The sequence below is a fragment of the Pongo pygmaeus genome, chromosome 11 (genome assembly GCF_028885625.2).
Source record: "Pongo pygmaeus isolate AG05252 chromosome 11, NHGRI_mPonPyg2-v2.0_pri, whole genome shotgun sequence".
NCBI lineage: Eukaryota > Metazoa > Chordata > Mammalia > Primates > Hominidae > Pongo > Pongo pygmaeus.
In genome coordinates, this window is record NC_072384.2 from 107,543,741 (window position 1) to 107,568,545 (window position 24,805).

Genomic DNA, 24,805 nt, shown 5'->3' on the forward strand with positions numbered 1-24,805 from the left:
CTGAATGTTTAAATGTTTGGACACACCAACTCAAAATTTTAAAAAATACTTCAGAGGCCTTATAAAAGACATGGCAAGCCATCATGGGCCTGCTTCAGTGTAAACCCCCTGAATATTAAAGAGGGATAATTTGTAAATCCAGTCTCCTGGGATTTTTTTTTTTTTTTTTTTTTTGAGACAGAGTCTCGCGCTTATTGCCCATGCTGGAGTGCAGTAGTGCAATTTTGGCTCACTGCAACCTCCGCCTCCGACTCCCTCTCCCAGGGTCAAGCCATTGTCCTGCCTCAGCCTCCTGAGTAACTGGGATTATAGGTGCACGCCACCACACCCAGCTAATTTTTGTATTTTTAGTAGAGACAGGGTTTCGCCATGTTGGCCAGGCTAATCTCGAACTCCTGACCTTAGGTGATCCACCCGCCTAGGCCTCCCAAAGTGCTGGGATTACAGGCGTGAGCCACCGTGCCCAGCCTTCTAAACATGTTTCTAGAATGTGAAATAGCTCATCTATGATTGGTAAACAAGAGAAAGATGTTAATAGAACATAAATGACACACTGGTTTGCACAGTTTTTTTTGCCAGCACATTAGTGTTTTGTGTCTTGTAGTAATGGCTGCTGGATGCAAAGTACATTAGCCCAGCTCGATGCAGCAAACCACAGGGGAATACAGTATTGTCCTATTCATTCTGTTCCGTCTTAGAAGTGATTATTTACAGTTTCCCCCCAATCTTTGTGCATTTTGGCCTTGTCTCAATAATCTGCAGACATAATCTGTTATTTTTTAAACATCCCTTTAATCAAGCTACCTTCATTTTAAGTTTTATATGTACTACAGTATATATTTAGTAAGAAATTAATATGACTTTGATTTCTAAACTACTAGAATTTAATTAAAATATTGTTTTTATTGATGCTGTATTTGCAGTGTTGCCTCAGTGTTAATTAGTCTGTCTCAATCTTATTTTTCCCAAAAGCACTGTTATTTTTGGCATAGGCTTTTGCAGAACACAATGTTTTGGGTTTTTTTTTTTCCCCAGGAATACATTTATCACACTATAGCTAAAATGTTGCCACTTATTGAGATATGTATGTAGGGTTTCAAATTAGATCTGTTTACTAATTTGTTAGTATCCTTAAGCCAGCCTTTCAATATGTGGGATTCAATTTTGGCTAAGCCCTTTCCTTATATTATTTCATTTAAATTTCTCAACAACCTTATTCAGTTAGCAGCTATGTATTGATTAGAAGCTGGGTGCAAGGCAGCCTGCTAGATTCTGGGAATATAGTGGTGGACCAGACAGATCTGGCCCTTACGCTCATAGAGCTAAGCTCCTTTATCAGGTAGATACTCTAATAATCCCTATTATAAATTATCACTTGCTCTGGACTTCAGGGTTGCCTATGTCAATGGAGCATTCTAGTTCTTTGAGGCTGAGAAAGTGAAAGCAAGCCTCTTGTCACTGGATTCCCTGCCACTGCTTTCAGGAGGTAGCAGGCAGGTTCTCCCACACCACATACCTGCCAATCCACCCCTACCCCACCACCACCAAAGGAAGCCGGAAGCTCCCAGGGGCTCTTCATTGCTGACCTATTCTTGCCCCACTCTCAGCTCTAAGCCATGTGACCCTGGCCCTCTGACTTCAGAACTTGTGGAGATTTAGTCTTTCCGGGGCTTGAACCTCAGCTTTCCCTGCAACTTTCTAGCTGAAATTGTTTCTCTGCTCAGGTTCTCAGCTTTCAGTCTTGCCTGAGATAGCTATCTTCTATTCCTTCTCAGCTCTGCAGAACCAATATCCAATCATTTGGCCAACCTGGCTTCCCACAATGGGGGTTTGGATATTGGGCTCCATTCTTGCCATGTCTGGGATTGTTTTGCACAAACATTCTTCAATTATCTATAATCTCTCCTTGCCACTCTGTGGAAACCACTGTCCCATGGAAACAACTGGTCTACATGTCCAGCTAGTTCTTTCAATCATATTCAATTTATGATCTAAAAAACTACAACTGTACTTAACAGTCTCAATGGTGGCCCAGCATGGTGGCTCACACCTGTAATCCCAGCACTTTGGGAGGCTGAGGCAGGTGAATCACAAGGTCAAGAGATCGAGACCATCCTGGCCAACATGGTGAAACCCCATCTCTAATAAAAATACAAAAAGTAGCCCGGTGTGGTGGTGCATGCCTGTAGTGACAAAGCAAGACTCCATCTCAAAAAAAAAAAAAAAGTCTCAATGGCTTCCCATCACCTTTAAATTAAATCTGGACTCCTCTCAGAGGCCAAAGTCCTGTGTGACCTGGTATTTGCCTCTTCTCAAATCTTAGTTCTTGCCACCATCTCTCTTTACTTTCATGTTTATGCCACACTAGCCTTCTAGGCTCTTGAGCATGGCAAGTTATTTTCTATCTTAGGACTTTTTCACACTTGGTTACTTCTGTCTGGTGCTCTTCCATTCCGCCCGAATGATTCTTTCCCATATTTTAAAGTCAGTATAAATGTCACCTCCTCACGGAAGCCTTCTGTGATCATTGCGTTACTTCCTATCCCTGCTTGCTGTAATTTACCTCTACAGCACGTATTTCCTAAAGAGGGTCCATATTTCACCACCATACACCCTGTGTTGGCTCAGGAAAAGTCCACAATACATAAAATCTGAATGAATAAGCTACTTACAGCATTATTAGGAATAATACAACAATAATATTAACTTAATGGGACTAATGCTATAGTATAAGCAAATAGACATTTGAAGTCTTGACAAGGAGCTTAAGCACCATTTTAAATTTTGTTCCTAAGGAAACAGTTCCAAATCTAAAACGTCAACTTAAAATATTTTAGAAAATATTCGTGATTAATTGGTGGTTGCCTGTAACTACTTTCAGGTTCAATAACAATACTGTATTCTGGTTGCTGTCAGGGGTGGAGTGGGCACAGGAACAGGTAAAAGAAATAGAAAAATGGCCCCTGTTACTAAGACCTTGCAATATAATTGAAGAACAAAACCCAGATGTAAAACACTTTATGTATGATTAGATGAACGAGTTCTATACTGACAAAAGAATAAACTGTAAGGGTGACATTAAAAATGTGAAGAAAGAAAGAATGATGCATTAAGGAACATATCCTAGAAAAGATCAATTTGAAGCTATGCTTTGCAGGATGTGGCTTGGATGAGTCCCTGGAGCTCTTCGTTGAGTGGGCCTTTTGAGCATTGGGGTATCTCGTGGAAAACCACAGAAGCAGAATGAATGGCTTTTTCTTAGGAGATAGCAGAGAGTACAAAGGAAGGAGAAATGCTGGTGATAAAAGAGATTGAAAGAGGGGTTCGGTTGCAGTGAGAGGGACTTTGTGAGGCACCTGGTCTTAGAGTGAAAAATGTTTACCTGAATGACCTATTTGAAACAATAGGTAATTCTTGATCAGAGGAGTAACATGACAGTCTCTGTGCTTGCACACAGTCGAATTATCTGCTGGTTTTAGAATGGATTGGACCAAAGAGAGATGAAAATTAGAACAATCATCTGAGAGGCTGCTGCTATCTCTAGCTAGCTAGCTATCCATCCATCCATCTATCATCTATTAATCAATTTATCTGACAAAGAGAACTCAAACAAGCAGGGAACTATGGGAACTAAAAGGAGCTATAAATTCAAGGGACATCTTAAGGGATTTTAGGAAGGAATTAGACAGAAATTTGTCTGTCTAGATTGTTACACCATCTTCAGAATGGAGACCTCAGTCTAGTAAACGTCCCAGCATTATCTGCCATTTTGAAGACATTCAGAGAGGACTCACAGGGACAACAGAATTGCCACAATGAACAAGACCCTTGGGCTCTTCCACTCATGTGCCATTGGCCACAGTAACCCTGGATGCCCTGAGAGTACCTGCTTCTCCTCCAGGAGTTCAGACACAGTATCAGAGGACCACCAAGCATCTATCTGTACACAGAAAGTCTCAGGCTATAGAGCTGTAGAATGCAGGCTATGTCAGAATGCAGTTCAGAAAGGCATGTAAAATAAAGGACTCACATACCAGTGACAAAACTCCATCTGCAAATCACATAAATGTCTTTGCATCAGCTCTGTCTATGTTGAGCAGCACCCTTTCAGGAAGAAAATGGAGACCTGATTCTATGAGCTTGTGGGAAGATTGGTCCTCACTGAAATCACTACCAATTCCTTTCACTTTCAGCATCTCATCCAAAATTCAATTAATCTAGAAAACTTTCTATGGTTACCACTCAACTTGTTATTTTTCCAGTAGCCCAAAGTATATAACCCACTTAAAGGGAAAGAATGTTCACAAAATTTAGAATCTTTAATATCAACAAATTAGACTATACAAGGAATCACTATTTACTCTATAAATAGCTAATTTTTTCAGTGCTTCACAAGATTCAGCCCTCACTCATCTTTTCAAGAACACAGCTATTGCACTAAGTGGCACACCTGTGTATTAATTTGGTACTTCCTGTTATTTTATAATTATATTCTTTAATCATTTTATGAGTGTTTTCTGTCTAACTATATTATAAACTTGGAGGTACAAACCTAATGTATTAAGTTTTTGGTATCGTCCTGTAGGTCCCACTGCTGTTTCTTTATACACAGTGGACATTCAATAAATGCCCTTCCCATCAGACTGAGTTGTTAAGTTAGAAGAGAAGTCAATGTTTTATAGTTAGGTCTAAATCTTTTGTGACTGGAGAAGAAAGGAAATGGGCAGGTATTTTAGCCTTAAAATGGCATGGCAAATTTTTTTTTTCTCTGTAACAATTCGAGTAGATGATATTGGATTTACCATGTAGCACGGATCATGGAAGTGCAATACAAAACTCAGATGACAGTATGAAATGTATTTTGTGTGTATTCACAAAATTCCACAGAATCAATCACCATCCCTTTGACCGAGTTAATATGAACTCCTGTGGCAGTAACCCATGGACCTCTAATAGAATTCACCAATGGGAAATAGTAACAGTTCCCGTGGAGGCATTACCTTCCCTGCCAACTGTGATCTATGGATGACAGCCTCCCAGAAAACACATTGACACAATAGGCTGTAATGGCTCAGATGGGGCCTTTATGTGATATCGGGCCAGTGATCTGCAGACAATGTCTCGCCAGGAGGTTTCTCAATTGCCTTCACCAAGGCTTTCCCTCCTGCTTTCTGGCCTGTCCAGGTACTTTCCTGAGCTCAGGGATGTTTGCCTGTGCTCTCAGGCTATAGAAGCTTGCCTCACAGCATCTCCATTATACAAATGAGCCACTAAAAAGCCAATGAGAAAATGAAGAATACCTACAGATAAAATATTTTATTCAATCTGCAATGATGTTGGTGCAGATGCATTTGTTTATGAAGTGTAATCCAGCTCCCACAGCCAGATTTGGACTTTATTCCTTATCAAGCCCTGTTGACCAGTTTGAAAGCTCCTTTGTCCACAATAAAGAGGCTCTGCCACCCATGAACCAGTCAATCAGTCAATAAGTATTTGGTAAATATACTCATAATTGTACAATGGATTGTTGTATTTGTCAGAGAATAATTGGCTTCTGCCCTTAAGGAGTTTCTAATAGAGTTAAAAAAAGGTGAAACTGACCCACATGAACTCCCATGTAATTATGGGCTAAATTGCTAGGTTGGTGTACCCTGTGTTCTGTGTTACTTGATGATTGTGCATTTAAAGATGTCTAATAACACCTATTCTTCACATATCATTGTTTTAATTCAGTGACACAATGGGTATATGACTTGGCAATGGGCAATAACTCAGTACAAGGAGAGGAAAGAGTGCATTCATCAGCAGATGCTGAAAAGGCTTGAATCTTACATTCTAGAATAAGTCAAGGGCATCTAGAAAGAAAAATTGGGAAGTAGGAGAGAGATAGGTGATTATTAACATTTGCAAATACTTATGCCCCAGACACTTGACAAGTGACCTCATTTTATCTTAACAACAGCCACAAGAGATAGAGATTAGCATCATTTTATACTTGAAGAAATAGAAGCTCAGAGAGATTTACTTGTCTTGCCTAGGTAATACAACCAGGAAATGACCCAGCCAGGCCTCAAACCCAGATCTGTCTGCTCCAAAGCCCATTCTCTTTCTACTGCACCATCCTAACTCCCTATCACACCTTCCATCTTCCTGAACAAAGCACATAGATAATGACTATCTCTTCTGTCCTGCCATGTGAATTGTCTTCATAATGGCCCCTTTAGGGTTGGGTAGGAAAAGACAGATAGGAAAAGAGAGAAATCAAGCAAAACACAACAAAAGTGAAGAACAGATTTAAGAGCCTGCCTTCTGCCAATTCACAAAGCCAAAGCCAGAGTTGATATTCTGCCAGGGTGCCCCAGTCCAGCATACCAGCCAGCATCCATCCAGACTGGTCAGTGCAAAAGCCATGTAAGATGTGACATATTTTTAAAATATCATCTCCCATAACATCCTTACTGGATCTCTGAAATTTGGGGATACTGACTATTGGTTTTGAGAAGAATAATGTCAAATGCAGCTCTAAGGTCAAAGGAAGGCCTATGAATTACATTTATTGCTGAGAGAAAATTTACACTGGGAAAAAAGCAGTTCTTTCAGTTATACATTTTACTTTTTTTTTTTTTCAAATCTTAAGAGTGTGGGAAAGCAAGCACAAGGTATTGTTTAAAGTTTTAAATACATATTATAATTGTTTGCTTTGGTCTAAAATTATGATATAGAAGAGATAGATTTTATTTATTGTATAGATACTCAAAAGACATAATAATGATTATTCTAATTACCTAATCCATCTTCAATATGTAACTCCTCAGAGATAAGCACTTTCAACAATTTAGCATGTATCTAGCTGTTTTCCATCCATAGAGGAACATAAAATATATTTGAAATACATGTTTATTTTACAAAATTAAGTCACATAACCTACTCTGCAGCTTACTTCTTATACATAATGCATCAAGGGCATCTTTCCTCGTCAATACATATAGATCCATTTTGTTCTCTTCAATAACTACATGGTATTTTGTGTATGGATATACCATAACTTCAAGTCTTATTGATATATACTTGGAGTGTTTTCAATATTTTGATATCTTAAATATGCTACCATAACATCTTTGTGCATTTTTGCACACTTGCATAAATACATTGGTAAGAAAAAGGTATCTTTTTAAATACATTGGTCTCCTTTTAGCAAATTGATGTCAGGTATTCATCTGTGTCTGTTTTTTAGAAATTAATGCATATATTTATAATTACTCTATATAATTTACTCATGTATCATCGTACCAATATAATATGTTGGTATTAGAATTATATATTTCATGCATTCTTGATTAGATGCACTCCCCACATATAACATTGCATTGATAGTTTCATAGCAATTCACTTTCAGTCACAGTTGATAAGCCCCAGTTGCAGTGCAAATCAGGCACCATCCCAACAGGTTTTAAAGCACACTCAGAACCTCAGAATAGTAACTCAGTAAGGACCGGGATAATCAGAGAAGATTTCTTGAAAGAGCTCAAACTTCAGCTGTGCCTTGAAAGGCATTAAGGCATAAGGAAGATTTGGATAGGCTAAAAGACAGGGACCCGATAATATGAACCCAAGAAGTCAGGACCACGGACAGAGCAGAGGTAGACTGGATGGAAAAGCGCACTTTGAGAGGAGTCCTGAGGGAAAGAGTAGGAGACACAAAGTGAAGCTTTAAAACAGGTGAGAAGGTCTAGATCTGATATAGAACCAGATAAGGGCTAGTGAGCAATTTGAGAGAGTATTTAACAAAGCTGGAAACTATGCAAAGTAGGGCAACCTCACAAATAAAAATAGAAAATTAAGTGAGACATTCCATAGAAAAGATTAACATGATCCACAATAACAGCTACTACCTACTTAGAGTTTACTCTGTGACAGGTCCCGTGATAAGTGCTTGGATAACACCATCTCAGTTAATCCTCCTCATGACCACTCTTTGAGTCTGTATGATTATTAATCTCATGAGTGAGATATGCTTAGGCTCAGAGAGGTTAAATGGCTTGCCCAACTTCACACAGCTTACCAGTGACAGAGTTTGGATCCCAACCCATGTCCAAAGCCAGGAACCAGAGCTGAAATGCAGTTTTATATCACAAACATTATGGAGATTTCATTTCACATGAACTCACAGCTTCAAAAAGGAAATGTTCCTTCCTTTTCCACTGTTTCCCTCCTTCCATGGAAAAGTATAAAAAGACAGTTTTATAAAAAAAATTATTGAGTTCAAATCACCCCTGTGATAGTTCCACCCAAGCTTATAAAGTCTTTGAGAAGTAAATGAGTTAAACCCTAATATTGTTTGTCAACTCACTGAGTTACTTCACACGATGTCACCTAACCTCTAGGAATCTCACTCTCTTCACTCACAGTGAGGTAGAGGAGAGGATATTACAGATGCCTCCTAGCTCCTAAATTACATGATGCTCTTAGTCTTTGCATTTTGACGCCAAATGATGCTGATTAAAGGAGGACTTAGCTAACAAAATCTAAATCTTACTTGGTCCCAAGAACTAGATAATAATCTCTTGCAATTTTCATATGCATTCATTAATTTAATCATTTATAAATACTTCTTGAGTACCTACTATATACCTACTCTTTTGGAAGATGTCCTACATTCCTTTGTGTGATTTAAGTTTTAAGCCATTTAATCTCTACACCAACCATATTAAATATTTTCTCATAAGAATGATACACAGATTAAGTCATCTGCCCTAGATTACACAGCTCTATAGCAGAATCAGGATTTAAACCCAGAGAGGCCCCAGAGCCCCAACTCAATCTTAATGCTTTGCTCAATAATCATTGCACCCTGTCTCCCAGGAAGTATCCCACTGCCTGATAGTAGAGTTAGTACTTGGCTGAGGCTGAAAAAATGAAGGCCTTTAAGAGAGGCTGTAGAACTCTGTAGCTTGTGCTTTGAAATTATAAGACGAAGTTTGAATTCCAGTTTTAGTGCATGCTGAGTGCTCTTACTTTTTCTGAACATTTTCTCATCTATAACATGGGGATAAAAATAGTGCCAAAAATTAGGTGGGCATGGTGGCAGTCGCCTGTAATCCCTGGAATACTTGGAAGGCTGAGGCAGGTGAATTGCTTGAACCCGGGAGGCGGAGGTTGCAGTGAGCCAAGATGATGCCATTGCACTCCAGCCTGGGCAACAGACCGAGACTCTGCCTCAAGAAAAAAAAAAAAATAGTGCCTATTCCCTAGGGTTGCCATGAAGCATAAAGACAATGTCTAGTGCCACAAAAGGAGTCAGAAAAAGCACCTGAATTCCTTTAAGAAAATGTTCTAGAACTTTGGATATTGGGAGGCATTTATAAATAAAGAATCCATCTTTACTGCAGCTACCTGATTAACTACTCTGAAGAAGCCACTAGAGTCTAAGATTTGCTAATTCAGAACTGCAGACATTTAAACATTAGAGTGCATTTTCATGGAAAACTAAATTCTTAGGGTTACCCATGTTTCCTATAAATAATCACTAGGAACAAGAGTGGACAATCACTGTGCAAAACCATGGAGCATTCTAGGAATACTCATACTGAAAGGAGGGTACATTTCCTCTCTGATGGGGGTATGCTTAATATTAAAGATGCCTTGTGTTTTGTTTGCCATTGGTTGTATAATGATATTCAACACCTCAGGATCACTGTGTTAGCACCAGAATAGCTCCACAAGGGAGATTAGCAGGACTGTTTGTATTCAATTGATTCCTTGATACATTTCCTAAATGAGGCCATTATTTGCATTTTCCATTTTCCAGACAGCTAATCCAAATGTAGAGCTTCTAGTAATTGCCATAAGATACATAATGAGTTTGTGGTTTTGAAAAGTAAAAAAAAAAAAAAAAGAGTAATCACAATACCCATTCCCACTTCTCTAAGTATTAAACTCCTTTCTCTTCTGAATAACTGTGCCTACATAAATAATAAATATCTGAGTTCATGGACCTGTAGTTTTAGAGTATGACAAAAATGCAACTAACCATACATGAAAAAGGTTATAGATGAGATGTACTGAAAACTCATCATACTAGAATTATACAGTGCAAGGCAGAACCTAAATCACAGACATGTCTAACACCTATAACTTAGTTTTTTAATAATACAGGATTCAGAGTCAGCAGATTAGGGTTCAAGTCTATATTTCTTCACTTACTAACTGGAGAAATAACTTTAGCAAATTTCTTCTCCAACACTCAGTGTTTTAATCTGTAAAATAGGGAATAAAAATACTACTTACCTCACTGGGCAATTATAAGAATCAAATTATATAATGCATGTAAGCTGCTTAACATGTAGTCTGGAAGATAATAAGAACTCAATAAATGTGTTCTTACTGCAATTTCAAGGCACCTTGTACACATTGTTTCTGATCTTTTAAATAACCCTTCAAAATAAATGGCATTAACTCCATTGTACTGATAGGGCAGTGCAGGCTCAGACAAGCTATGTGACTTGTACCAAATTAAATAACTGCTAAGTGGCAGAGCCTGGTCTTTCTGACCCAGAGCTCAGGCATTTTGATCTGCTCCATTCTGCCCTTCAAAGTCACCTTTGTCCCCATACAAACCACCATCCTGACTGAAATGTTAAAGCTACTCCATCCTAAGTCAGTTTCCCTGGCTGGCCCAGTACTCAAATCCAAGCACAATATTCCAGCAAGGCTCACCAACTAGACAAAGAAATGCCAACAAGAACATGTTTACAATATGCCTTTCACCACAGAAACTGCACACTTTGACAGGCATATGTTAGCATGAAACAAGGTAGCTTGCTTTCCAAAGTGCTAGCTCTTGCATCTCATAACCAAAGGAGAAGAGCAGCATCTTTTTTTTATTGGCCCATAAACTTTCAGTTGTGTGAGTTTGGCACAAAATAACAGTTGTTAACACAGCAGGCCACCTCTTGGCATTCCAGTGATGGCTATATTAGTGCCACCACAGGGCCCAGGCCTGCCATAAGCCTTTCATGAATCCAAGTGCCACTAATTTTCCCCTTATAGAAACCACAAGATGGTATTCAGTCTGTGCCTTACAATTGATATCGTTGCCATACAGCGAAAAGATCATTAATTTTAAATGCCTACTGTGATTTGGTTTTGTAACTGCACCATGGGCCCAATGCCGTGACTGGGATAGTGGTGCAAAGTAAGCATAATAGTATTGTTACAGTGAAATCTGATTGCAATGAATCCCAAGGACTGAGGAGAAATACAATTAAGGATTGTCATTAAATACTAATTCCCCCTTTTCAGCCCTGCACTCACCTCAGCCTCTTGTACATTATATAAATTTTATCTTACAAGACTTAGAATAGGGCATCTTACAGCCTTTCGTAGATGCTGGTAATGAAGGGGAGAGATAGTGGGGATAAGATAGAGGAGAAAGAAAGGATAAAGAGCTGAAGGCCAGTGTTGATTGTAGCTTCATTAATAATTCATAATCTCCTCTCCAAAACAGAGTTTTCTTCTAAATTTCTTTCTCAACTGATGTTGCCATAATTCTCCTTTGACATCCAGCCTCGAAGTTAAAAAACCAGATCTTTGACTTGTCCTTGCTTTTTTGCTCACACTCAGTCACTAGGTCTGTGACAATATCTCTCACATCCAACCTCCATTTCCATTTCCACTGCTTTCATCCTAACAGAGTTCTTTAAATCTAAAAATGGAATTACTGCAATCATCAATTTATCAGAAAGTATATAAGGAGAATTATTTTTATAGAGATAGGGTCTTGCCATGTTGGCCAGGCTCATCTCAAACTCCTGGCCTCAAGAAATCCTCCTGCCTTGGCCTCCCAAAGTGCTGAAATTACAGGCATAAGTCACCATGCCCAGCCCAGAAAGTAGACAAAAATTCAACTCTAGCTGCAAACAAATCTAGGTTTAAGTTCTGGACCGGATATGTGCTAGCTATGTGACCTTGGACAAATTACTTAATACTTCCAAGCCTCATCTGAAAAATAGAGATAACAATAAGTAACTACCTCTAGGATGTTATAATAATCAAGATAATGCACGTCAAGTGCCATAATTTTTAAACTGTTTTTCATAATAAATTTCTTTCCTCTTTACTTCACTCTATACCTCTTTCAAGTTTCTCTTACTAAAGTAAAGCAACTATAAGAGTATCTTCTGTCCCCAAACATACACTAGGTCTCCAGTGTATAAGACAAATACCAAAATCCCTGGCCTCTTATTCAAGGCCTTTTACTATCAGACCCTAAGTTACCATCCCAACCTACCTCCCCCAACACTGCTCCTTGATAGGAATCCTCCCCGCACTACCAACGAAAGGCTTATGGCAGGATATAAGGATTTGTCCTCTCCTTATATACTTTCCAATAAACTGATGATTGCAATAATTCAGTTTTTAGATTTAAAGAACTGTGTTAGAGTGATAGCAGTGAAATTTACCATTTCATCACTGTCACAGTTCATATTATTTTCCACTTCATCTCCATCATCTAGACATACACACATTGTAAGGCCTATGTCAAACCTAGCACCCTTTAGAAATGTCTTCTTGACACTTCAACCTGAACTACACCCCGTTCTCCACCAAACCCTGTAGTTTATACCTATTTCCTATGTCATTTATGTTACAAATCACATACTGCCAAACTTAAACTCATTTCATGTATATGTTTTAATGTTTTATTTTTGTAATTGAGGATGTTCTTTGGTTCCAAGCCAAGGAACCACCTTATGAGTGAAATTGCCTCAGAAGAAAGCCTTTTCATTCTTCAGTAACTACTTTCTTTTGGATGCAGTCCAAAATGTACACATCTTAAATGACACCTAGACTGATAACTTTTAGAAGATGGTGACTTTTAAATAATGAGAGCTTGGACCCAGAAAGGAATGAGAAAACAGCGCCCCTGATGCTGGCTTGGTAGTAGCTGAAGTGAAGCCAATGGTATCTTAGATAGAGGCTTTTATTTAGTGCAGAGGAGGGTTCTTCCCCCAGATGCCTGAGGCAGGTACCTGGAAAGAGGGAAAGGGTTCTTTGGGCTACAGTTATATGTCAATGGATGGAGATAGAATCCTCATCTCATGGGGCAGAGACCAAGGGGCCATAGACCACCCACCTGTGGAGGGATTCAGAGGAGGGAACCCATCCCAGATAACATCCATAGGTCTCCCACAGCATTCCTGTTTCTGACCATGGAATTCATACCACAAAGCCTGCTGTTTGAATAGAGCTGTTTTATATACAAACAATCATAAGAAATAAATAAGGTGCCAGTGTGTGAATGGATTCTACTTCACAAGGAGATAAATTGTCCTCACCCTCAGTGTCCTTCCATCCTTACCAAGCCAGCCAACTGTTTCTCCCAGCCAAATTGAACCACAAAGTGTTGGTCCTGATTCATTTGACAAGTATAAAGTCAAGTTTCTCATTCCCAGAAGCCATTAATGGTTGAGCCCAGAGTACCAGAGGGTGAACAAAATCAAAACCATGGGTGTATAGGCAGGTCAGTACCGGAAACTGGGAGAAAATGTCAGGTGGCTCTCAGAAACTGTGTCACGATACGGGGTGGTCACGGGGAGAAACAGATGCCAAATATCAAGAACTAAGTACCATAACCAGAAGAAAGGAGCAAGCTAATGACAGGCAAAGGTTTTGGGATTATCACCATCTTCATTACCATCTTCACGATCATCATCATTATCAATGGTTTAAAGCCCCTTCTCTGGACCCCTCTGCCCTAGATATGTTTTAGAATTCAGAATTTTGGGACTTTAAGTACACTAATTAAATTTGTCTTAATGCATTAATATCTCTGCAGCAAATTATGCTAAGTGGAGTTAGACCCATTAAATAGCTTCTCATTGGTTCAAGTCAGGCTTTGCCACTGAATAAGTTTTGACACCAACTTACAAACAAATGAAACAATTTTGTTATTTCAAATTTGGGGCATTTTAGAATTACAAATGAGGGACTATGGACTAAGAAAAGACTTATGAAGTGCCAGGCACTGTGTGAGGGCCTCCACATACCTGTTTGATTAAACCTTGGACAACAGGCATCATCTCTACTATGAAATGAGGAAACTAAGACCCCTGGAGGTTAACAGCTTTCTCACAGTCATCTGATAACTTGATTATAACCTGCAAACCACAACTATAGGAAGGTGTAGGATTTGGCCATACAAAGAATCAATGAAACCAAAAGTTTGTACTTTGAAAGGATAAACAAGATTGATAGACCACTAGCTAGATTACAAAAAAAAAAAAAGACAGACAATCCAAATAAGCACAATCACAAATGACAAAGGTGACATTACAACCAATCCCACAGAAATACAAAAGATCCACAAAGACAATTATGAACACCTCTGTGCACACAAGCTAGAACAGCTAGAGAAAATGGATAAATTCCTAGAAACATAGTCTCCTAAGATTGAATCAGGAAGAAATCAAAACCCTGAGCAGACCAATATCGAGTTCCAAAATTGAACCAATAATTAAAAAACTGATCAACCAAATAAAAAAAAAAACCCCCAGACCAGATGGCTCCACAGCCAAATTCTACCAGTGATACAAAGAAAAGCTGGTACCAATTCTACTGTAACTATTCCAAAAAATCAAGGAGGAAGGACTCTTCCCTAACTCATTCTATGAAGCCAGCATCACCCTGATACCAAAACTTGGCAAAGACACAATGAAAAAAGAAAACTACAAGCCAATATCTCAGATGAACATATGCAAAAATCCTCAACAAAATACTAGCAAACTGAATCCAGCAGTGCATCAAAAAGTCAATTCACCTTGATCAGGTAGGCTTCATTCCTAGGATACAAGCTTGGTTCAACATACACAAATCAACAAATGTGATTCACCACATAAACATAATTCAAAACAAAAATCACATGATCATCTCAATAAATGTGGAAAAAGCTTTTTATAAAATCCAATATCCTTTCATGATAAAAACCTTCAAGAAAGTAGGCATTGAAGTAACATACCTCAAAATAATAACAGCCACTAAGAAAATTCCAGAGCCAACATCATACTGAACAGGCCAAAACTGGAAGGATTTCCCTTGAGAAATGGAACAAGACAAGGATGCCCACTCTCACCACTCCTATTCTACACAGTACTGGAAGTTCTTGCCAGAATAATCAGGCAAGAGAAAGAAATAAAAGCCATCAAAATAGGTAAAGAAGAACTACCTCTCTTTATTGACAATATGATTCTATACCTAGAAGACCCTAAAGACTCCACCAAAAAGCTCCTGGAACTAATCAATGACTTCAGTAAAGTTTCAATACCTAGGAACATATATAACTAAAGAGGTGAAAGATCTCTACTAGTAGAACTGCAAAATACTGCTGGAAGAAATTATAGGTGACATCATACAACAAATGGAATAACATTCCATGCTCATGGATTAGAAGAATCAATATCATTAAAATGGCCATACTTCCCAAAGCAATCTACAGATTCAATGCTATTCCTATCAAGCTACCAGCAACGTTTTTCACAGAATTATAAAAAAACTATTCTAAAATTCATATGGAAACAAAAAAAGAGTCCAAATAGCCAAAACAATCCTAAGCAAAAAGAACAAAGCCAGAGACACCACATTACCTGACTTCAAACTACACTATAAGGCTACAGTAACCAAAACAGTATCGTATTGGTACAAAAACAGACACATAGACCAATGGCAGAGAATAGAGAACCCAGAAATAAAGCTGCACACCTATAGCCATCTGATCTTTGACAAAGTCGACAAAAATAAACAATGAGTAAAAGATCACCTATTCAATAAATGGTGCTGGGATATCTGGCTAGCCATATGCAGAAGAATGAAGTTTTTGTACCCCTACCTTTCACCATATACAAAAATGAACTGAAAATGAGCTAAAGATTTAAATCTAAGACCTTAAACTACATGAATCCTAGAAGAAAACCTAGGAGACACCACTCTGGACATTGGCCTTGGGAAATAATATATGACAAAGTCCTTAAAAGTAATTGCAATGAAAATAAAAATTGACAAGTGGGACCTAATTAAACTAAAGAGCTTCTGCACAGCAAAAGAAACTATTAACAGAGTAAACAGACAACTTACAGAATGGGAGGAAATATATGCAAACTATGCATTGACAAAGTCAAGAACCCCATTTAAAAAATGGGCAAAAGACTTGAGCAGATATTTCTCAAAAGAAGACATACAAGTGGCCAAGAAACATGAAAAAATGCTCAACATTGCTGATCATCAGAGAAATGTAAATCAAAACCACAATGAGATATCATTTCACACCAGTCAGAATGGCTATCCTAAACATGTCAAAAAACACCAGGCCAGGTGCAGGCTGTAATCCCACCACTTTGGGAGGCTGAGGTGGGAGGATGGCTTGAAACCAGGAGTTTGAGATCAGCCTGGGCAACATAGTAAGATCCTGTCTCTACAAAAATAAAAAAAAATAAAATAAAATAAAAACAGATGCTGGGAGGCTGCAGAAAAAAGGGAATGCTTATAAGTGTTGGTGGGAATGTAAATTAGTTCAGCCACTGTAGAAAGCAGTTTGGAGATTTCTCAAAGAACTTAAAACAGAACTACCATTTGGCCCAGCAATCCCATTGCTGAGTATATATCCAAAAGAAAATAAATTGTTCTATCAAAAAGACACATATACTCTTATATTTATTGCAGCACTATTTACAGTAGCAAAGATGGGGGATCAACCTAGGTGCCCATCAATGGTGGACTTGTTAAAGAAAATGTTGTACATACATAATTCATGGAATACTATGCAGCCATAAAGAAGAATGAAATTATGTCCTTTGCAGCAACTTGGGTGTAGCTGGAGGCCATAATCCTCAGCAAGTTAACACAGGAACAGAAAATCAAATACCACATGTTCTCACTTATAAATGGGAGCTAAAGAGTGAGTACTGTTTAAATGGTTCTGAATGGTTCCTGGTTACAGTTGTGAGGATTACAGAAGCAAGGGTGTCAAGGAGACAGTCCAAGGAGCTCAGTGAGTACATAAAGAAGGCAACTGTAACCAGGAACCATTCAGAACCATTTAAACGGCAGTGATTCCTTGAGGATTTATCATCCAGAAACTTCTCCAAGTTCCAGGTGCCCAAACTCCCTCTCTCAAGTAGACAGACCCTTTTGGGAAATAAATAATATTCTTTGGCATTTGTTTTCCTCAAGCGTTGGTTTTCCAGAACATAGTTACATCACTTGCCACATTTATTTCCCTCTGGACTTTGGTGCCCTGGGAAATAAGGTGGTTTTTCATACTGAACCTGCTAAAATGCAGTTTGGGGCAAGTGAAGTGTAGTTAGGCTGGGAGAAGAAGGAGCAGTTCTCTAGCTAATGCATGTGAGGATTTTTACTTGACTCCTATTAATACTAATGCACAGGGATCTGCCAAAATCCCTGTACACAGAGATGAAAATATATGCTTTGGTGTAGAGATTTCCTGTTACACTGTTGATAATTCATTGTATGATGTGATCAACTTATACTATAATAATGGCACTTATACATCACACTTTGAAGATGCTTTTTATTGACTTAATGTGAATATTATTGCCATCGTTTATTATAGAGAAGTATCTTGTAGTAATTGAAATACAATATGGTGTAATTAATCATTCTGAATACAAAATGTTAACTTTAAACTGGTCACACTGTATTAAATGCTCCTCTAACCATAAAGCAATTTGATTTGCAAGCCTGTAAAAAGCTGGATATTTGGGATGTCGTGTAACTAGCACTTACAACACATATCTGTATTAGATTTTTCAGCAGTTTGCTTTAACTGAAATTATATTGTTTTGTTTGGGTAGATCTTCTCTTTCAATATGTATTTACTAAATAAAATGATTGTCTGAAGTCATTTTCACACAACCAGAGAGTAGGACTGTTTTCCTCATCTCTGTGTTGACTTTGAAAACTATTTTTAATTATCTTACCCATATTTCCAATATTTGTCTTAATTAAAGATAAACTGGTATCTTAAATAAAGAAAGTGGTACTGTCAGACCAAAAAAAAAAAAAAACCCCACTGAAAATGAGATGAAGGGCTGATGACAGCTTTCTGCCCACACGTCATTCTGTTCTGTGCAGTTCCAGAAGTCCCAGTTGTTATCAAGTAGAGACTGAGATTTTATAGGTCAAATTATTTTGGGGTCTTGTGTTTCTTCTCATGCAGCTGAATATGACTAATTCCAAAAATGGCTTCTAACTTGCAAACCACAGGTACAGATAGAAAATTTTCTTTTCTCTATTTGGGCTGAGAGATATACAAAAGAAGAGTTATTCAGTTTGGGATATAATACTAACCATGTAGTGAAGAAAAATTTAAGTCTATCTTTAATCCATCTTTTATATCAGAAAATAATTCTTGGGCATATGACAGTTTATCTACATTCTTACATAGTTCAACTTTAAGAAGCTGCTTTCTTTATCCCAGTCATTTATAAAAATAACTCACTGGTGGTATTTTCATATTTAAAACATTTATGCAATAATTTCACTTTTGTTAAAAGTCTCTTTTTTGACTATAGAAGTAATACATGCTCATAACAGATCATCCTTAAAATACAAAGAAGAAATTAAGTCAACCATAATGCCTCAAGGCAATATTTTCAAAGGCTCATGTAACCATTTTAAATGATGCAGAGAAGTTTAAAACACTCATTGGAGACATTTTCTTTTCTTTTCATTTGGGATAAACTGATTAGCAATTTAGAACCCTTGATGTGATAGGTAACACAGTGACTCTATGTCATTTCAAATTCAACTTTTGTCAGTAGCATTTCCCTTCATAAGCACATTTATTTTTGCCCATTTTGCAAAGAAATTAAAATGAAAATGTATGAAGAGTCCCAGAAGGTAGTCTCTTTTGAAAAGCTGTTTACTTGCCTTGGGCACGGTTTGGGAGGGTAAAGGTCAAGGATGGGTCACAAGAGAGCCCCACGGGCTGTCCATTCAGACACGCTCAATACTCTTTCATCTCTCTCTGTTTTTGTTGACACCAGCTGTGCCTACCTTAATCCTCCCTGTGAGTTTACATCTTTTTTCTTAATAATCTATAAGCAAACCATAGAAAAGGGGCATGTGCTGACTAGAAAGTAATGGTTGGGGAGCAGGTGATGGAAAGAAAAGGCAAAGGAAAAAGAAGTGTAATGAGGAACAAATTCCTTTTATAAAATGTCAGAAAACCAACAGTGGATTTGACAAGATTTGATTTGACTCAGAGTATCAGCGGAAGCTATAATTCTTAAACATTATCCAACACCTGAAACAAAGGAATAATAATATGCTACATTTCTTACAAGAATCTCAAAATGCTTTCCACAAATAATCTTTTTTGAAAAGTATAATAGGCGACAAGTACATTTCATGATTTTGAAGATTTTGAGAATCAGAAATGTTCAATAAAACTAGCATTATAGATGATATGTAATGCTTGTATTTTGCATGTATGTTTCTAATAAATAACACTACCTAAGTGAGATGCTATCCCTTAGTCACCCCCTTTCCTAAAACATAAGGATGGGGGTGAAGTGAGGTCTTAATGGATTTCTGAACTTCTCAGTGTGTGAAGAAAGGGAAGCAGGTGGTAGAAGGAAAATCAGTGCACCTTAGTCAAATTTATTGGCCAAAAAGAATATGAAAATGCATTGGTTAGATAAGAGGGAAAGATTTTAGAAAGAAAAACAAGAACAAAAACAATGAAAGTCCTGAAAATACACTGTGATGGCTACTATCTGAAAAATCCAATTAAGAACATGTTAATTGCTTGATGTTTATATTGCTACACTCATTGTTTGACAATGCCCAATTGTGACCCCACCTGTGGAAGGCCACAGGTTGGAATGTGTGTTGACACTTATAGAAAAAGTGGTGCTGATGCTGTGATCTATGAGGAAAAATAGGAGGCAACAAAGGAATCAAAGGCAGATAATACCTTATGCAACATCTAGGGAATTTTTAGCATATTTATTACTTTGTTTCTCTTGAAAAGGAAAAAAAAATCTAATATGAACCACAAATGTGGGGGTGGAGTGTGAAAAGGAATCAAGGAAGGAAGGGTCATCTCTTCAGAGAGATGGGAGCCCAGGCTGGATGTGATGGGTAAGGCTGAGATGCTGAGTGCCCTGCAGTAACCCGTGGCAACAGCCATTCCCAGAACAGCTGTCAAGCAGTGACTTAAATGGATGACCCAAGTGCTGGGTTTGTTTTTATTTGGTTGCTTGTTTTTTAACCCTGATGTATGGCTTTGAACACCTAGGGACTCTCTTTTGGAAGAAACAAGCTGGCAAATATTTTAAGTTCAGAATGCATCTTTTCTTAAATACCCAAGAGAAACAACTTCACTGCCATGAACACCAAAGAACTGGTAAATATATTACCCTTAAAAGCCCAATTCCAACATTTAGTGCATGCCTTGTACAAATACTGTCATTCGAATTAATGCTTTCTGCTGGTTTTAAGAAAATAGTGCCACAGATGGAATTTCTTTCCTCCTATCCTATCAGAGTCAGAATACCCAGATCCAAACCCTAACTCTTCCACCATTCATTAGTGTGTAATGTAAGGCAACACTCCACACTTAGTTTATACTTCTACAAAATGAGGGTAACAATAGGACTTACCTCCTCACAATGCTTTGAGAACTAAATCAGTCAGCTCAGGTAAAGCATTTAGCACAGTGCATGGCTCATCATTAATGTCCAGAAAAAAGTTAGCTAGCCATTATTACTGTATTTTAGTAAATATAAAATGCTATCGATTGTATGATACATCATTATTTTATGTATCACTAAGAAAAATTTATGCCAATCAACTATAACACAATGCTTTCTTACTGGCAGTTTCTTATTTTATGCTTTGGTGAAAGTTCTTTTAAACTTACTACATATATATTTTTTAATCATATATTATTCTTGTGTATACATTAAAAAAGAAATATCAGTTAAATAATTTATTCCTAAAACTTGTTAGAATTAGAGCCTGATTCTACTGATTTTTTTTTTTTTTTTGAGGTATCAAAGCTCTGTACCAAAACCACCAGGGAAAACTGCTGATCACAGAAAAACTGGGTTTATTAAACTTGCTGAGCAAAAGAAAGCACCACCTTAAGAGTTTCAGTATTCTCAAAAGGCGAGTCAGGGAAAGGTACTACTCATGTTCCATGAGGTGTTGGGGTCGTCACAAGGTGATCTGGGGCAGAAATTATTAAGTCGGTGCAAAAGTAATCGGGGTTTTTGCAATTATTGCAAAAACCCCGATTACTTTTGCACCAACTTAGTAGTAAGTGAGAGCTGGGCAGAGATAGGTTGAAATTTGTAATGAGAAGTCAGTGGTCTTATCTTGGAACATATTAGTCTGAACCAGCTGGTATCAAAACCCCTTATATTTAGTTTGCTATGCATGTCATGGTTTGTACAGTTTATCTGACTCATTGCCATCAACATCCACATTTTTCCACCCAACATCATGCTCTGTGCCATTAAGAGCATTGGTGACGCCCTGCTTCCATTGCCTACAGTTTTCCTTTGCAGTAGCTGGCTCCCATTCTGAAAGTTTCAACGTCCATGTGTGGTACAACATGACTGCTGCTTGGCTGATGGTGATTTTGATATGCCTCATGATTTCAGAATTGACAGAATGTGGAAAAAATTGTGCAATTTAGAATCAATAAAATAGAGTAATAATTTGATAACAATAAAGTCTAATTCTCATCTCGGAGAGTAGAACCAATCAAATGTTTAAACTCCCATTAGAGAAGTAGTTAATTCTGGGAGATAGGTAAAAAAATGTATCATAAAACTACAGTGCAAGAATATTTACCCCCTTGTAGACAGATCCTGACGACCCCTCTTCAAACCTAAAGGGGAGTTTTTATTGTTTGTTTTGTTCTGATCCTTGTAATTGTAGCATTAATTTTATTTCCTCAACTTAACAATTAACTGCTTTTTCAATTCTTTTTCTACTGGGAAAGTATCTTATTCCCAAAGAAATAATCTAAACCATGTAAAGAGACAAAGCCTGAAGTGTTTTGCCTGTAGAATTGCTGTATCACGGGATGAAATTAGAAAGGATAAAGATACTCAAAGGTACATTTTTAATTGGATTTTTTAAATGGATGGATTTGAACTTGGCTCCATTGCAACTTGCCCAATAAGCATAATGGTAGCTCCTAAGAAGTCAAGTCCACAAGCAATCAGGACTGCGACTTTTGGACTCACTGATTTCCAAGAAATGGTGTGTGTGCCTATTCACATACTGTGTGGGGATGCGGAGGGAGAGAACCGAAAATCTATTTATATTGTTAATATTATGCTTTCCTCTGAAAGATTACCCAAAATGTCAGGCTTACAGATAATGGCCACATTGCCTTATGACTAGAATGGGTCAAGGAAGAAATTTCATGTATTACCAGGCAAATGAAGAGTTTCAGAAGCCCCATACAGTGAACAGATGTTAGGGCTCCATTCCCTCTTGTGCCTGATAGTAATTCAAATTAAAATAATACTAAGCCAGAAAATGAGCTTTTATTTCTCCAACAACATTCTGATTTCTCCATGACTATTTTGACACTTTTTTTTGAGATATGAAAAATCTTGTTTCTTCTTTTTGAACAAAAGAAATGTCAGCCACCCGGCATCGCTAATGTCCTGAACATATGCTTTGTCTGCCTGCTGGGTAATCCACACTGGGTGGCATCTTGGTTTGCTTCTGGATCAGGAAATGCTCTCAGCTTTAGGCTGTGCAGAATGGAGACATTCGAATAAAATCATGAACGTTTTTTGTGTTCGTTTGTGAGCAAAATCCCTCCCGTACCCCTTCCCTAACCCAGCGTCAAATGGGTTGTTTCTCAAAGTACAATTCAGATTTTCTTTACTGCAGATTATTCACTCTGTTGGGTTTCTTTATCTGAAATTATCCTGGGGAACCTTTGTGTTTGAAGCTCAAAATGATATGAAAAGTCAAGTTAAAAAAAAAAAAAGGCAAACCTGAAAGCCGAAGGCGTGTGTTGGAAGCAGGAAAATCATTCCTTGAACTCCCCAGGAGTTGATCAAAGAGACAGCCACAAATTGCAACAAAGGCAGAGATCTACTCTGCTCTGAAAGCCAGCCAGAAACACTGGAAATGTTTCATTATTTATTTCATTAATTCTGTGATAGCAATCTCTACTGACAAGATTTGCAAATCTAATCATTTATTAATGAAATGTGTCTAGTAGATTGTGCCAAAGATCTTCCTGAGGTCCCAGCCTCTGAATGGCGGCAGCCCTTTGCAAACTACCAGCTTGCTCTCTTGCCACAATGTCACACGGAGGTTTCCAGGATCCTCACTAGAGGTATGTCTCTCCCTCTGAGCTCACAGGATATTCAAAGATGGCTCCCAGGCACAGCCTGCTCTAAGGACCAGCATGATGGCCACTTTCCAGGATGAGTATAGCAAACATGGTTTCTATTCATAGAGAACATTTTCTGAGAATCACAACATGGTATGTATGGTTTTAAGTCATGGTACAGACAGGAATGGATCTTTTAAGCTATATTTGCATTGTTCTTACTCACCTTGATGCAGATAAGGTTAACCTCAGTCTTGACTAAGACATTGATTTTTTTCTGGAAATTTCTCCGTGGTTTCAGATATTTCCAAAATCTCAGCCTGTTTCCTTGGCGACTGTCTAAGGCTTTATTCCCTATAAACCAATGTGGCATGATTCATCAGTAAACAGTGAAGCAGCAGCCACCCAACTTACAGGCTTCCTAAAGATTTCCTGGAAAGCGATCCCTGCCCTGAGCTATTTCGCAGGCTCTGTTGTTGATATTTCACAGAGCACAGCTAAAAAAATAATAAAAGTCCCATAACCATGTGCATGGGGAACAACAGCGTTTATGGAGATAATGAAATGCAGAAATGAAAACCCCTCAGCAAAGCCCCTTTAGATGTGCCTAAGCTCTGTTCATTAATCTGTGATAATTAGACTTATTTGCAAAGGTTAACAGCAGTGGCACATGGTAATTAAGCACTCCTTCTCTACCAGAGGGATCGAAAATGCTTCTCATGTGACACGTTTCCAGTCTTCAGGACATTTTATGTCTACTTTATAGCTCAGGTTTCCTATAGGAGAAAGAAGTTTCTATACAGCCATGGCCACATACCACTTTCTATAGTGAGAGGTAAAATCATATTTTACTTGTAGATTCTGAACTGAGAGTAACCTAGGGTGAGAATCATCACCTCCCTCACTGACTGCTATGTGACCTTGGGCAAGTTATTGAATTCTTTTTGCCTCAGTTTCCTCATCTGTAAAATGGGGATGATAATGCCTTCTTCAGAGTGTTGTGATAATTTAACAATGACAATGATAATAGCTAACATTCACTGAGCAATTAATATGCCATGTACTGTTCTAAATCCCTCATATATACCCATTAAGTCTCATTTTAAAGTTGAGGAAATTCACACACAAGAGATTGAATAGCTTGCCCAAGACCAAGCTTTGGAAGCAAATAATTTAATTCACTTTAAGACATTCAAGTCCCTTGAGAGCAAACTTCCAGAAAGTGAGCACAGATTTACTGCTTTGAAGACGACATCTCCCACTTGCCCCTAGAATACAAATAATATTTACACATTGAAACAACCTTATCCTTGACAGTAGTCATCATCTGGGCTTGGGCTAGGTATAGTGGCATATCTATGAAGGAATCTATTAATGAAGAATTACTGCAATACAGAAAGGAGATGTTCCACTTTTCTT

The 24,805-nt window shown here is 38.0% G+C and overlaps 1 protein-coding gene across 1 annotated transcript in view; it reads right to left on the reverse strand.

The window, feature by feature from the left end:
- The window catches only part of KLF7 (KLF transcription factor 7), a 163,217-nt gene that overhangs the window by 120,155 nt on the left and 18,257 nt on the right, over window positions 1–24,805 (reverse strand). The window contains exon 2 of the mRNA XM_063647831.1: window positions 23,613–23,740. The gene's annotated coding sequence lies outside the window, so the exon portion shown is untranslated. The remainder of the gene's footprint in view (window positions 1–23,612; window positions 23,741–24,805) is intronic.